General features: G+C 41.2%; 1 long non-coding RNA gene across 1 annotated transcript; it reads left to right on the plus strand.

The window, feature by feature from the left end:
• The first annotated feature begins 65 nt into the window (after nt 1-65).
• LOC113917433 lies at nt 66-1,881 on the plus strand. The gene is made up of 2 exons (XR_003518231.2): nt 66-593; nt 1,758-1,881. It is a non-coding gene; the product is annotated as an uncharacterized LOC113917433 (long non-coding RNA).
• The last annotated feature ends 14,363 nt before the right edge of the window (nt 1,882-16,244 follow it).

Below are 16,244 nucleotides of genomic sequence, written 5' to 3' on the forward strand. Positions count from 1 at the left end.
GCCGGGATTGGGAGTGTGCTGAGGCTGCGCAGACCTGGCTAAGCGAGATCATGTGGGTGCCGGCTGTGTGGTGGCTTCAGCGGCTGAGTGGGTGTCGGCTGGTAGAGAACCTGAGGCAAAGGGCAGCAGCCGTCTGTGCCCACAGCCCTGCGAGCAGGGAGGTGTCCCAGGTCTCCTCTATGCCCTTCATAGTACTTATAATTTTGAGTTGGGAAATAGACTGTAAGCTCCGTTGATCAGGAGCCGGTGTCCCGGCGCAGACCGAAATGCCCGGCTCCTTGTAGGTGCCTGGCTAGGCACACCCTCGTTTGTTGAGTCATTCAGCAAACCCGGAGGCTTAACCTGGGCACAGGGTCTCGGAAATGACTCCTGCCGAGTCCCTGCCATCTGAGGGCGAATGGGCTGAATTCCTAGAGAGACAGCAGGTCAGAGAAGAACTGGGAAAGCTCATGATATAGTTAGGCCTGCTAGGGAATCCAGGAAGGCCTCCCAGGAGAGTTGCTTTTGTGCTAAACCTTGACGGATTCCGGCAACAAGAAATGAGGGAGGAGGGTGCCTCAGCTTGAGGAAACCTTTTTGAGCAAGGCATGGCGGTATGACCGGCTAAGATCTATGGGGGGAAATGTCCTTTTTGGCTGGGGCAAGGGCTATGTGAAGAGAAACAATATGATTTAACGTTCTTGGGGGATAATGGGTGGGGCAAGGTATGCTAGACGCGGAGTTTGGAATTTATTTTTGAGCCATGTGTAATTACAGGGTAGCATGTGATAAGTGTTCTAACAGAGACGAGAGAGACTTAAGTTGTGATCATTAGAGGAAGAGGGTGATGCTGGCTGGGGATTAGGGAAGGTTTCAGGGAGCTAAATCATGACCTGGACTGATCTAAGTTGGAGGTGTAGATGTGGCAAGATTCTTTTTTGGTAATATTAATTTAGTGATTGCTATTTCTGTTTGCCCCCTCCTTCCCATTTCTAGCGTGTGGCCAGAATTTGCAAATCTTTATCTCAGAAAGTTTGGTAGGACAGGAAGTCTTTTATTGAGAATCAAACCCAGGGGTGGGAAGTTACAGTGTTACCAGAGGCAGGTAGGTAACTTTAAGTAGTGAAGTGGTCCAGGTGTGACATCACTTGATACCCATCCTCCACACAAAAAAAGTGACCATGGACTACGCTTGTAGAGCTGCTTCTGAAATGCAGCCCATCTTCCAATCCAGGATCCATTGATAATCTCTTCTGGAGTTTTGGTCAGAGGCTTAAAACTGGCAGCCCCTGGACTAAATCCAGCAGATAGACCAGAGCTGATTTAGCCAGTATGCATTGTGCACCATACTGATGGTTAAATTATTGAACTACCTAATGGTAAATAGTATTATAGTAATAGTGGTGTTACAATTAGTTAATATAAATTTTAATATAAACTCACTGGTGATAGTTTTAGGATATTAGTACCATTGGAAATGGGCCTCCTGATACAGCCACATCCAAGAAATATTCATGACATAGTTTGACCTGTGTCACTGAAGGGACTGGCTAAGTTGCTTATGTTAACAAAATACTAATTGCTTTAGGAGAATCACTACTTAAAATAATTTTATTCCTCACACTTTTTAATTCTTTTGGAAGCAGTTGTACAGTGTTTTATACACTTAAGATGTTATTATAAAATATTAAAAACAAATACCTAGAATGAAGAGGGAAAATCTGGATAAAATTTTAAGACTTTTAAACATAATAAACATGAATCTTGTTAATCTGCAGGACAAAGAAGGAACTACAATAGTAGTGAGTCCCAGCCTGAGACCTGTTTTCTGTTTTGATGCTGTGCAAGAATCTGCACAAAATGAAACTTGTATTAAATAAACTTTATCATGTAAAGTCTGTAGTTCTGGAATGAAAAATAATTTTTTTTCCAGCCAAGAATTTGACTTCTTGGTAGTGACAGAAAAGTTGGATACAAATAGTGCTCAAAAGTTATGCGTTAAGAGATTAAAGTTCTAAATGTGTATTTCATCAGGATACTGTTAAAACTTGTTCAAGTGAAATCTTTGACAGTATATAACTGGGCATTTTTATGAAAATATTTAATAGAATTTCTAAAGGAATGCTATTGATGTGGATTTGGGTATATGGACACCCCCCCCCCCCCCAGTTATAAAACATAGATGAGAAAACAACTTTTTGGAAAACATAAATCAGGGCAGTTCATTTAATTTTTTACTTAGTAGATTACCAGTTTATTACAAAAAGTCGTACTTGGAACAGCCAGATAGACATGCATAGGGCAAGATATGTGGGTAAGGGCACAGAGCTCTGCCCTCTCCAGGTGGGCCACTGTCCCTGAATCTGCATGTTTCACCAAGAGGGAGGCTCTCCAAACCCTGTTCTCTTGGGTTTTTACGGAAACTTCATTACCATAAGCATAATTGATTAAATCATCCGCCATTGGCAATTGATTCAACCTCTAGCCCCTCTCCCAAGGCAGATGATTTTAAATCACTATCAAAGAAACTTCATTTGTTTTACTTAAAGATGTTTTCATAATTTGCTTAAAATACAAATTTCATGATTTTGAAGACAATGGTTTTTGTTGAACTTATGGCATCGAGAACCACATTTAATACAATGTATTGAACTTTTTTGTGGGCAAGAAAAATTATATTCCATTGAAAAATATTTCCATAAAAATGTCATTGGAGTATTTTATGACAAAAAAAAGTCATTGGATTTTGTACAAAAAGTACCAGTGTAATATTAGAGTCTGGGGTTTCAGCCAAAAGTTTAGAAAAAATTTGGATGTATTAACTTGGCACTAAGTTACCAAATTTAATTAATTTTGGTTAACGCAATACCGGATATAAGTCAAGTAATTCTCATTTTTTTCTCAATATGCTGTATTTACTATCACACATCAAATAAAGATCAGAAAGAACTGCAAATTACATAAAGAAAATCGAATGGACAACTTGAAGTGCTAGAGCTTCAAAAGCAGTTTGGAAATCAATAAATTCTGTATGTTCACTGTCAGAGAAAACAAACAGAGTGGTTAGCCATTTCAAAAACATGTTTTAAGTGTTTTGGCCTTAATAAATGATATTTTCATGGAAATGTCAAAATTTATTTCAGCTTAATGAGGAAAATGACTTAATTATTGTAGCTGATATCTTAATGAACTATAGATGAAACAACAGGATGTATGTAAACTGTCATAGTCTGTTTGGGTTGCTATAACAGAATATCACAGACTGGGTGACTTATAAACAACAGAAGCTTATTTCTCACAGTTCCGGAGGCTAGAAGTCAGATAAAGGTGCCAGCGTGGGGCAGGTTCCTTTTCCAGGTTGCAGACCACAGACTTCTCTTTGCATCCTCATATGGTGGAGAGCAGAGCAGAGGAAGCAAGCTCTCTAGTGACTGTTTTTGTTTGTTTGAGAGAGTGTGAGAGTGGGGTAGGGGGGGCAGATGGAGAGAGAATCCCAATCAGGCTTCACACCCACCGCAGAGCCCAACACAGGGTTCAGTGTCATGACCCAGAGATGTCACGACCCTGAGATCATGACCTGAGCCAAAATCAAGAGTTGGACACTTAACCAGGCGCCCCTCTCTGGTGACTCTTATAAGAGCATAATCCTTATGACTTCTACCTTGTGACCTTATCTAATTCTAATTATCATGTTAGGGAGGGAGGTAGGCTTTAATAAGAATTTTGGGAAGACATTCTGTCTATAACATAAACTTTGAAACAAAAGTGGAAGGTGGAGATATTTAAAAAAATAGGTATACTCTTTGAAACTAAGCAAAGTATCAATTTCAATAGAAAAACTGTAAGATTGTCCAACAGATAATATGAAAAGGTATTTGAGGACAAAAGTGAAAAATGTAATGAACTTTTCAATTCCTTCAAATTACTGAGTCCTGAAATTTGGCCAACTGGTTTGTGCAGTTCCAAAGATTGAAGGTGAACAATTAAGCCAACTGGCTAAAAGGTATTTCAACAAATGATTTTTGTGATTTAGTCACTAACAGAAATACTGAATATATAAAAGCCTCAGACTGGAAGTCTGGAAAATATTTAAATGCAATTGCTATTCAGAAGCTGAGGATTCAACGCCAAACTATCATTGATGTTCAGAAAAACAGTCTACTTAACTCATCCAGTGATTATCAATTTAATGGGGAAGTTGCTGGAAGAATTTGATGTTGCTCCCTATGTCAAATCAGGACTCATACAGGGACAAAATTTAGTGACAATTGCATCAAAAGGTGAATAATTTCCAAATATAAATGATTTACCCTTACTGGAATGATCTGATGAATTATTTTTGCCACAAATTATATTATTTAACAAGTCATTTTATAATATTTAGAAAATGACATAAGATTTGTTTTGAAACTTTGATTTACATATTGATCTATATATATTACTAGTTCAATATTTTGAATATCTCTGTGGGAGATAGCTTTTGTTGTCTTTTTACAAATCGAGGGAGATTGCATACAGCATAGAATCTAAATCTTTTACTTCTTTTGAAAAATCAGAAGACCTTACAACATTGTACCCATATTCCTACATGTGAGAATTCAGCCACATAGTAGTTGCTCTGTTAGGTTGGTCCTGAGCCCTTCAGCTCTCCATTATCTCCACTTTTGCCTGTTACTTGCCTGGTCTCCATGAGCATTTGAAATTGTGGCCCCTGCTTTAGAGTTTTAAGCCTGGGCTCTGGCAGGATGGTGGTGTCATTTGCTCCATTTACTAAAAGGAATCAGAAGAACAGATTGTCTACCCTTACTTCTGTGGTGAGTGTGCGAGTGTGTGAGAAGGAGAGCGAGAACCGTGGGCTTGATTTTAAACATACAGGGTTTGATATGCTGGCAATGCATCAGGGAGGAGAGGTTGGTAAGCAGTGCTGGTGCTGAGAGATGGGGCAGGGTTAGAAGGGTTTGCAGTCTTCTTCTATGAGAGTAGATGAGATTTCCAAGGAAGGACGTATAGAGAGAAACCAGATACAAGGAAAGACTTCGAGTGAGAGTGTCACCCGTATTTAAGGGTGGGAGGAGCAAGGTGGTTCAAGTAGAAAGGTTGAATGGAGGCGGCTTGTTCTTTTGGCAGGTTTGTTGCTGTACTACTCAGGATGTAAATTTGGCTGCAGAGATCCAAAAGACAGTATAATAAACCAAAGGAAGTCTGGGTAGCAGAGAGAACTCAAGCTCTGCTTGTCTTATCACTCCCCTCCCTTTAGGGTGGCATCCTTGCCCACAAAATCCATCATGTCACATCACCACGTCTACATTTGGCATGCCTTCCCTTTCAACACAACCTGGAACTTGAGCTTGTACCTTCTGCTCACATCCCATTGCCTATCACCTGGTCATGTGACCACACTTATCTGAAAAGGAGGCTGGGAAATGTAGTCATTATCCTGGAAAGTTAGGTACTGGCTAAAAATCAGATTATCACGGAAGAAGGGGAGAATGGATATTGGGAGACAGCCTCGGTGTGGGATGTTAACATTGGAATTACCATCAGACACAAGCCTAGGAATTGGGTTTTGGATTGGAGATCCACCAAGCGGAATTTGTTCTTCTTCTCTTTTCTGTGGGGGAAATGGTTCCTTTCCATTTTTATTTTATTATGTTTAAAATTTTTATTTTATTTTGTTTATTTTTTTAAGATTATTTGAGAGCGAGAGTGAGCAAGAGAGAGAGAGAGCAGGAGCAGGGAGAAGGGCAGAAGGAGAGGGAGAAGCAGACTCCCCACTGAGCAGGGACGCCTCCCCTGCAACATGGGGCTTGATCCCAGGACCCTGGGGTTGTGACCTGAGCCAAAGGCAGACGCTTAACCAACTGAGCCACCCAGGCGCCCCTGAGTTTCAGATTTTAATCAGTCAAAGAGAGGTGATAATATTCTTATGGAGTGGTTGCAAAGGTTAAGTGGAATAACACATGTGAAAACATAATAACTGATCTGGACAGCCTAACGTTTGCTAATTTCCTTTTTGCTATTAATCCAAGCCTCTCTGAAGCATCCAGAGGCAAGTTCACCTTTCTTGCAAGTAAAAGTTGACTGTAATATAATTACTACACTCGTTACCACTTACTGCTTGCTGTGAACCATATGCACTGTTAGGTAAGACTGCTTCCCAGGGCAGCACAGACTGGGCCACCTGGCTCTGCATTGGGCCAGTCACAGACTCCGATGAGGATGGCATCACCTGGGGGTGGCGGTGCAGCAGTCCTGTTTCACGTGCACTGAGCAGTCCTGATTGACACTGTGAAGAAGGTATTATTAACCTATTTTGCAAAGAACTTTGTGACTTAGGTTAAGGAACTTGCCCAGTGTTATTGAATGACTCAGGGACACAAACCAATGGAAACCGTATCTTTTGGAGATATTTTGGTGGGGCATTGTAAAAATACAATCCAGAGATTTCAGGATCCACAATTACTACAGTCCTCCAGCGAGGGGAGGGGAGGCAGAGGGAGAGGACAGACCATTTCAGTTTTAAAAACCATCTCCAAACCCCCGAAATAAAAACCACCTACCAGAACCCTGGAGCTGAGAATATTACCAGCTGTCTCATTTACTATCCTTAGCCTCTAGGGAGGGGACAGAAACATAAACAGTCTGGAGCATCTTCTACCTCTTCCAAATAATTTGAAGCAAATATAGCAATTGTGAAATGTGTCAGAGTGACAAGCTTTGGAATGATGTGGTTTATTTATTTACTCCGTAGACACAGTCTGAGTGTGGTAGCACAAGTATCTTTCAGGGTCCCATCAAGGTCAGATGGTGCTGTTTCTTGGGTTTTTCCTATGAAAATAAATGCTCATAATTTTGGAAAGGACCTCAAGCACTTTTGTTCCAACCATGTTAGCCTCAAAGAGAGTTAGTTGTCTGCTATCTCTTATTTGCAGGATTTTTAAAAAAATATTTTACTCATTTATTTGAGAGAGAGAGAGAGAGAGAGAAGGAGAAGCAGACTCCCCGCTGAGTAGAGAGCCTTATGTGGGACTCGATCCCAGGACCCTGGGATCATGACCTGAGCTGAAGGTAGACCCTTAACTGACTGAGCCACCCAGGCACCCTACAGGATGTTTTGATCAACACCTCTTTGAGGGCCCAGAGTCCTCACAAAGTTGTTTACTTCAAAACAATGAATTCCAGATATGTTTTAAGAAAACATTTTATCGATCACAAATAAACCCATTTTTTTATTTGATAACCTTTGTGACAGATTTTGCAAAAATTTACTGTGGTTTTCTCTGGCCTTCAACACTTAGATACGGGGAAGCATCCACTGTCCTGATGTCAGATCCTGGTGTGGTACTCAATATGATTCTTATAAGATGCTCAGTGTAACTCCTCCCTTGTCCAGCTAACTTAATGGCAACTTCAGCTTTCAAGAGTACAGCTGAGAGTAAGTCAGATGAGGACCCCGGATGGCCATGATAGGTGTCCTAGTGCTCACTTTACCTTGAAAGAAACATTGCGGAACCTATTTGCTCTTCTAAAGCTACTGTGGGCTATAATTCAAAGACCATAAAATCCACCCGTTGAAGGTGTACAGTTCAGAGGCTTTACGTGTATTCACATGTTTGTACAAACATCACCATTATCTAACTTCAGAACATTTTCATCACCCCCAAAAGAAACCCCGTACCCATTAACTGTCACTATATAGGTTTTTGTGTTTTCAATTCTCTCGGTTATGTATACATGGTGTGGCATTGCTAGGTCATATGGTATCATCATGTTGAACTATTTGGGGAATTGCCAAACTCTGTTCCAAAGCAGCTGCACCATTTTACATTCCCGCTGGCTGTGTACAAGGGTCCAATTTCTCCACATCATCCCCAACGCTTGTTATTGTCTGTTGTTTTTTAAATTACTCTCTTTGTGGGTGTAAAGTGGTATCTTGTTGAGGTTTTGATTTCCATTTCTGATGGCTAATGATGTGAGCATCTTTAATGATGTTGAGAATTTTCTTTTTAATACTTATTTGCCCCTTGTATATTTTATTTGGAGGATGTCTATTCAAATTCTTTGCCCACTTCTAAATTGAGTTGTCTTTCTACTGTTGAGTTAAAAAGTTTTAAAATACATTTTGGATACAAGTCCCTTAACAAATATATGACTGTAAATATTTTCTCCCATTCTGAGGATTGTCCTTTCACTTTCCTGATGGTGACCTTTGAAGCACAAGTTTTTACTTTTGAGGAAATCCAATTTACCTATTTTTCTTTTGTTGCTTGTGCTTTAGATACCATGAGAAATTCTTTCCTAATCTAAGACCAAGAAGATTTACACCCATTTTCTTCAAAGGGTTTTATAGTTTTTACTCTTAGATCCATTTTGAGTTAATTTCTGTATATGGTGTGAGGTGGGGGTCCAACTTTGCATGTGGATATCCAGTTGTTCCTGCACCATTTGTTGACAAGGCTATTCTTTCCCTCAAAATTCTTATGCTGAAGCCCTGACCAACCTCTAGTACCTCAGAATGTGACTGTATTTGGAGGTAAGACCTTGAAAGTGTTGATGAGTTAAAATGAAGCCATTAGGGTAGGCCCTCACCCACCATCCAACTGGTGTGCTTTAAGAGGAGGCAGTGTGGATACATGGAGAGACATGGGATGTACATGCATAGAGGGCCGGCCACATGAGGAGACAGCAGGAGGGCAGCCATCTGCAAGCCCAGAGAGAGGCCTCAGAGGAAACCAACTCTGTTGACATCTTGATCTTAGACTTCCTCCAGAACTGTGAGAAGTAAATGTCTGTTGCTTAAGGCACACAGTCTACAGTATTTTATATGGCAGCCTTAACAAACTAATACAGCTGAGATGAAATAAGAATAGACTCAAGAGCAATTGATAGATGGGAGCCCTTTACCCCACGCTGCTGGCCCAGGGTGATATGTCTGCATTTTCTTCCTGTGGCAGCTCTAACTTCCTGTTGCTGTCAATGTCTTTCTCTGGTAATTTCCTGTCCCCGTTACTACCCTGACACTGCCTGAAAAAACAATACCCACTGTAGTTAAAACTGTACTTCTATTGGTGTCAGTGCAATTGGCAGAGTAAGGACCTCCCCCAATTTCCTCCTTCATAAAAGAAACAAGAAAATGGCCAAAAATGGTAAAAAACAAACAAACAAACAAAAAACAACTTATTCAGAGCTCTGAAAAGTAGCCAAGGGCTTACAGCAATCTGGGTAAGCATTTATTAAGAAAAACAGCTGAATCATGATAAAAGTAGTGAGGCCACCATTACCTCCAAGTATTTTAACTTGCTCGTCTTCTCCCTGCAGCCCCCGGCTCTGCAGTAACCAGGAAGACTGGCAGGTGCAATCATGGTGAAAACCAATGGCCTGGCAGTTACTGGAGGTTGCAGAATGGGGTAGAGCTCCTTCAAAGCCCTATTCCAAGAGAATTGTCACTATTTGACTTGTCTGGAGGGTCTCCAGAAGACCCCAGTTGAAAGACCCACTTTATTTGACTTGATTTGGAGCTCAGAATTCACCCAGTGCAAAAAAACTTTTCCCCAAGGACATTCTCCAATAACATGTACAAGCAAGTGTTCAGCTTCACAACTGCCTGAAGTAGCAAATAACGCTTGAGACAAATAATAGGTTAGCTGAAAAGCTTAAAAAACAGAACTGGGGAATGGTCATCCATAGCAGCTTTGAAAAGCTCTAAAATATTCCTGCAAATCTAGAAGGTCACATGCATGGGTTGAGCATGCACATGACTATGGCTGTTCACATGCTCAGCAAAGACATAAAGGGCCCTGAAATCTAACATCTGGCTGACCTGGAGGCTCTACCCCAGCAGGAAGTGGAAGCTAAGGTAGAGTTGTCCACTGACCAGCTGAGTGTTGAGAGTTTGCCCATGCAGAGAACCCCTCTGTGTACATTGGGAGAATATGTGTTTAAGGGAATCCCTGTCTAGTCATTAGCTGACCACTAAGCTAACTCAGCAGAGACTTCAGTGGACACACACAACAAAGAATTACAGAATTAGTTCAAATAAATCGCTAAACAAACAAACAATAACAACAATAAAAATAAGCCCTAGGGAGGGACAAAACCTGCTTCCCGGAGTTGTCCCATTATTTTGTTTAAAATAATATTTGGGTGCCTGGGTGGCTCAGTCAGTTAACCATCTGCCTTTGGCTAGGGTCATGATCTTGGGGTCCTGGGATCGAGCCCCGTGTCTAACTCCCTGCTCAGTGGAGAGTCCATTTCTCCCACTCCCTCTGCCGCTCCCCAGCTTGTGCTCTCTCCCTCCGTGCTCTGTCAAATAAATAAATAAATAAAATCTTTATTAAAAAAATTTTAAAAATATCCAATTTTCAATAAAGATTTGAAAACATGCAAAAAAAAAAGAGGAAGATAAAAAGGAAGTAAGAGAGAAAGAAAAAGAAAATATGGCCCATATGCAGTAAACAAAAGCAATCCACAGAAGCTGTTCCCAAGGAGGTCTAGATGTTGGACTTACTAGACAAAGACTTTAAATCAGCTCTTTTCTTTCTTTCTTTTTTAATTTTATTGTATTTTGTTATGTTAGTCACAATACATTACATCATTAGTTTTTGATGTAGTGTTCCATGATTCACTGGATATATAAACAACCTATCCCCTCAGCCCCCTCCCCCCTAAGACCCTCAGTTTGTTTCTCAGAGTCCCTAGTCTCTCATGGCTCGTCTCCCCCTCCAATTCCGCCCCCCTTCATTTTTCTCTTCTTACTATCTTCCTCTTCTTTCTTTTTTCTTTTTTCTTTTTTAATATATAATGTATTATTTGTTTCAGAGGTACAGGTCTGTGATTCATCAGTCTTACACAATTCACAGCACTCACCATAGCACATACCCTCCCCAATGTCCGTCACCCAGCCACCCCATCCCTCCCACCCCCCCACCACTCCAGCAACCCTCAGTTTGTTTCCTGAGATTAAGAATTCCTCGTATCAGTGAGATCATATGATACTTGTCTTTCTCTGACTGACTTAGCTTGCTTAGCATAATACCCTCGAGTTCTATCCATGTCATTGCAAATGGCAAGATTTTGGTTTTTTTGATGGCTGCATAATATTCCTGTGTGTGTGTGTGTGTGTGTGTGTGTGTGTGTGTGTGTGTGCGCGCGTGCGTGCATGCGCCCCCCACATCTTCTTTATCCATTCATCTGTTGATTGACATCTTGGCTCTTTCCACAGTTTGGCTTTGTGGATATTGCTGCTATAAACATTGGGGTGCACGTACCCCTTTGGAGCACTACATTTATATCTTTGGGGTAAATACCCAGTAGTGCAATTGCTGGGTCATAGGGTAACTCTATTTTCAACTTTTTGAGGAACCTCCATACTGTTTTCCAGAGTGGCTGCACCAGCTTTCATTCCCACCAACAGTGTAGGAGGGTTCCCCTTTCTCCGCATCCTCGCCAACACCTGTCATTTCCTGACTTAATTTTAGCCATTCTGACTGGTGTGAGGTGGTATTTCATTGAGGTTTTGATTTGGATTTCCCTGATGCCGAGCGATGTTGAGCACTTTTTCATGTGTCTGTTGGCCATGTGGATGTCTTCTTTGGAAAAGGTCTGTTCATGCTTTCTGCCCATTTCTTGATTGGATCAGTTGTTCTTTTGGTGTTGAGTTTGAGAAGTTCTTTATAGATTTTGGATACTAGCCCTTTATCTGATATGTCATTTGCAAATATCTTCTCCCATTCTGTCGGTTGTCTTTTGGTTTTGTTGACTGTTTCCTTTGCTGTGCAAAAGCTTTTTAACTTGATGAAGTCCCAATAGTTCATTTTTGCCCTTGCTTCCCTTGCCTTTGGCTATGTTTCTAGGAAGAAGTTGCTGCGGCTGAGGTCGAAGAGGTTGCTGCCTGTGTTCTCCTCAAGGATTTTGATGGATTCCTGTCTCACGTTTAGGTCTTTCATCCATTTTGAGTCTATTTTTTGTGTGTGGTGTAAGGAAATGGTCCAGTTTCATTCTTCTGCATGTGGCTGTCCAATTTCCCCAACACCATTTGTTGAAGAGATTGTCTTTTTTCCATTGGACATTCTTTCCTGCTTTGTCGAAGATTAGTTGACTGTAAAGTTGAGGGTCCATTTCTGGGCTCTGTATTCTGTTCCATTGACCTATGTGTCTGTTTTTGTGCCAGTACTATAGTGTCTTGATGATTACAGCTTTGTAATAGAGCTTGAAGTCCAGAATTGTGGTGCCACCAGCTTTGCTTTTCTTTTTCAACATTCCTCTGGCTATTCAGGGTCTTTTCTGGTTCTGTACAAATTTTAGGATTATTTCTTCCATTTCTTTGAAAAAAGTGGATGGAATTTTGATGGGGATTGCATTAAATGTGTAGATTGCTCTAGGTAGCATTGATATTTTCACAATATTTGTTCTTCCAATCCATGAACATGGAACGTTTTTCCATTTCTTTGTATCTTCCTCAATTTCTTTCATGAGTATTTTATAGTTTTCTGAGTACAGATTCTTTGCCTCTTTGGTTAGATTTATTCCTAGGTATCTTATGGTTTTGGGTGCAGTTGTAAATGGGATCGACTCCTTAATTTCTCTTTCTTCTGTCTTATTGTTGGTGTATAGAAATGCAACTGATTTCTGTGCATTGATTTTATATCCTGCCACTTTACTGAATTCCTGTATTAAATCAGCTCTTTTCAACATGTACAAAGAGTTCAAGCATGTCTAAAGAATTAAAGGAAACTAGGAGAACACTGTCTCTCCACATAGAAAATGTCAGTAAAGAGCTGGAAATTGCAAAAATAGAAATTATGGAATAAAAAATAATACAATAGCTGAAATGAAAAATCCACCAGAGGAGCTCAATGGCTGATTTCAATAGTCAGGAGAAAGCGTCAACAAACATAAAGATAGAACAATTGAGAGGATCCATTCTGAGGGAAAGACAAAAATGTGAGAGCAAACTAAGCCCAAGGCAAGCAGAAAGGATTATATAACGATTAGTCATACTGATGACCATGAGACCTAAAAAGGGAGTTTCAGTTTCAGTTTAGTAGTTAAGTTTTCTTACAGGGGATTGTAAGGTGTATTTTGTATATATTCAGGTCCCATATACAAAAGTGTGTTGATCATAGGATAAACTCCAGACTCCCAGAACACCTAGTCCCAGTGTTGTTTTCTGCTGGGATGTCTATGACTGGTAGCAGTTATATTGCAAACAGTCCCTTGGGTTGTGTGCAGTTACCTTGCATGTACTCTGTAACACCTTCATTCCCTCCCAAGAAATCACCTTTAGAGTGCAAATGATGAGTTCAATCTGATGTAAATAAAGCAAGTCATTAACAACAGATCTCTCACAGTGCACCTTACTATGATCTAGGCACATATGTGACTTTTATGTATTTTTCAACCATAACAGTTAAATACTGTTGGTCTAGGAATTACACTTACCAGAGAATCTTTATTCTCCCATGTTAGGGATAAATGAAGTGTTACAGTAGTAATGGCATACTTCCAAGGCTTTTTTTTTGAACCATGGGGCCAACTCATATTCGCTTTCCAGAAGTTTGGCCTGGATGGGCAAGGATGCTAGAGAGCTGACAAAAAAAAGAACAATTGGTGAAGCAATTCAAGCCCTCCCTCCCCCACTTGAAGTTGTCTCCAAGCCACTGACCTGTGGGAGAGACGGGGCCAGTTTTCTTGGAGAGAGTCTCTCTTCCTGGATTGATCTGCTTGCTCCCCTGTGGCATTGTATTAATTGTTTCTCCATTTTCTGTTTCCTTACAACTTATTTTTAAACAATACTTTTTTAAGGATTTTATTTATTTATTTGAGACAGAGAGATACAGAGAGAGAGAGCATGAGCAAGGGGAGAGGCAGCGGGAGAGGGACAAGCCGACTCCCTGCTGAGCCAGGAGCCAGATGTGGGGCTCGCTCCCAGGACGCTGGGATCGTGGCCTGAGCCACCCAGGTGCCCCTCCTTACAACTTTTTTAAAAAAGACTTATTTATTTGAGAGAGAGGGAGAGGGAGAGCACGAGTGGGAGGGGCAGAGGGAGAGCAAGTGGGAGAGAATCTCATGCACACTTCCGCCTGAGCACCAAGCCCCGCATGGGACTGGATCTCATCACCTTGAGATCACGACCTGAGCCAAAACCAAGAGTCAGCTGCCCAACCGACTGAGACATCCAGGCCTCCCTCTAATTTGGTTACTTCTGCTGCATGACAAGTTGCCTCAAAACTTAACATTTTAAAACAAGCCTTTTACCATGCAAATGAGTTCTAAGAATTTGAGCAGGTCACAGTCAGAACAGCTCAGCTCTGTTCCTCTGCTAGGAAAAGTTGGCAGCTGGGGGCCAAATTGTCAGGTAAAATATAGGGCACTTAGTTAAAGTTGAATTTCAGGTAAACAACAAGGAATTGTGAGACATACTTATCCTAAAAAGTATTTCTTGTATTTGAAATTCAAATTGGAGTGTCCTGATGTTTTATTTGTTTATCCTATCATCTATCTATCAATCGATAGGATCAATCGATCTATCTATCTATCTATCTATCTATCTACCTACCTAACTAGCTATCTGGTCATCTTGGCTACGGGTGATTTGACAGCGGGGGGCTGGACTCATTTGGATTCCTTCTCGCTCACATGTCTGGCCATCAGCTGGTACCTCCACAGGGGCTGTGGAACAGGCCGAAATATTCGCAGCCGCTCTCCAAGACCTGGGCTTCCTTGCAGCATGGTGGACTTGGGCTAGTCAGAATCTGACAGGGGCTCAGGGATCCGAAAGCAAGTGCCTCAGCAAACAAGGCATTGTCTTTTAGCCTTAGGAGTCATGCAGCATCACTTCCGCTGCCTTCTCTTGGTTATAAGCTGGGCGTGAGCCCATTTGGATTCAAGGGCAGGGGTATTGGGGTCCACCTCTCGGGGGGAGTGGTAAGCTTCAAGAAGTGCATTACCAGTGTGACTGTCTTTGGTCTGCCACAAAGACAATGTTGAATAAAAGAAGCCAGAACCAAAGGAGCACATACATATGCGGCCATTCACATAGACTTCAAGAACAGGGAAAGTTAGGTGTGCCTGTGTGGCTCGGTTAAGCAGCCAACTCTTGATTTTGGCTGAGGTCATGATCTCAGGGTCATGAGATCGAGCCCCATGTGGGGTTCTGCACTGGGCGTGGAGCCTGCTTAATCTTCTCTCTCTCCCTCTTCCTGCCCCCCCCCCCCCAAAAGGAACAGGGAAAGGTAATCTATGGTATTACAAGTTCAGGGTAGTGACTACTCTTGGGGATTGGGGCAGTGGTTGGGAAGGGACATGGGGGTTTTGGGGTGTTGGTCTTGTCCTGATTCTTATTCTTGGTGCTGGGCAGTGGGTGTGCATACGTTTGGAAATCCATCCAGCTGGGTGCTTAGGATTTGTGTGCTTCTCTTCATGTGTCCTTGATTTCCGTCTAAGTTGGTCCATGAGCAACATGGTAAATTTAACCACATCACACTTTAGACAGGGTTTCTGGTGGCAACAACAATGCAAAACTGTCCCCTTGTTGTCACCTTGCTTATGTAACACTGTAAGTCCTGGATAGCCATCCATAGCCCAATTAGCAGGGGCCTGGGTACGTGGGGAGCTGTGAGGCACCAACCCACGCCGGATCCATCTCTTCAGAAAGGCAAGAGGGCCTCAAGAGTCAGAGAACACAGCTGGTTCACTTTTTCCAATTATAAAATAATTCAGGGCATTAAAGAATATTGGAAGATACATAAAAGTACAAACACATGTTTGAGAATCTCCTGTAATCCCCCATCAGGAAAGAATCTAATGTGGGTCGGTTTCCGTTGTCTTTCTTCCTTACCTACTTTTAACATAATTGTAACCACATATTATTTTGTATATTGCTTTTATATAATATCTTAAATCATTTTAAATTTTAAAATTTAAATGAGTATTCTAAATATTTTCAATAATTCATGCGTTATTTTACTCCTGTCACTAACAGTTTTTCCATTAACTTCATATTAATACTATGCCCATGGGAAGTACATCCAGGGAGCCTCACGGTTTACATAATGATTTCCCTGAAATTGTAGATTTAGATCGTTCACATTTTTTTTTCCCTCTTATAAATCACATTGGGATGAATATCTTCATGACTAAAATGTTGCCTACATATCCTGTTAAATCTATTAGGATAGAATCCCAAAAGTGAGAATTTCTGGAAATTCTGGAGAAAGCAATGAACACTTTCTTTCTTTTTTTGTTTTTTTAGAGAGAGAGCAAGC

The sequence above is a fragment of the Zalophus californianus genome, chromosome 1, assembly GCF_009762305.2.
Source record: "Zalophus californianus isolate mZalCal1 chromosome 1, mZalCal1.pri.v2, whole genome shotgun sequence".
In the NCBI taxonomy this organism is placed as follows: Eukaryota; Metazoa; Chordata; class Mammalia; order Carnivora; family Otariidae; genus Zalophus; species Zalophus californianus.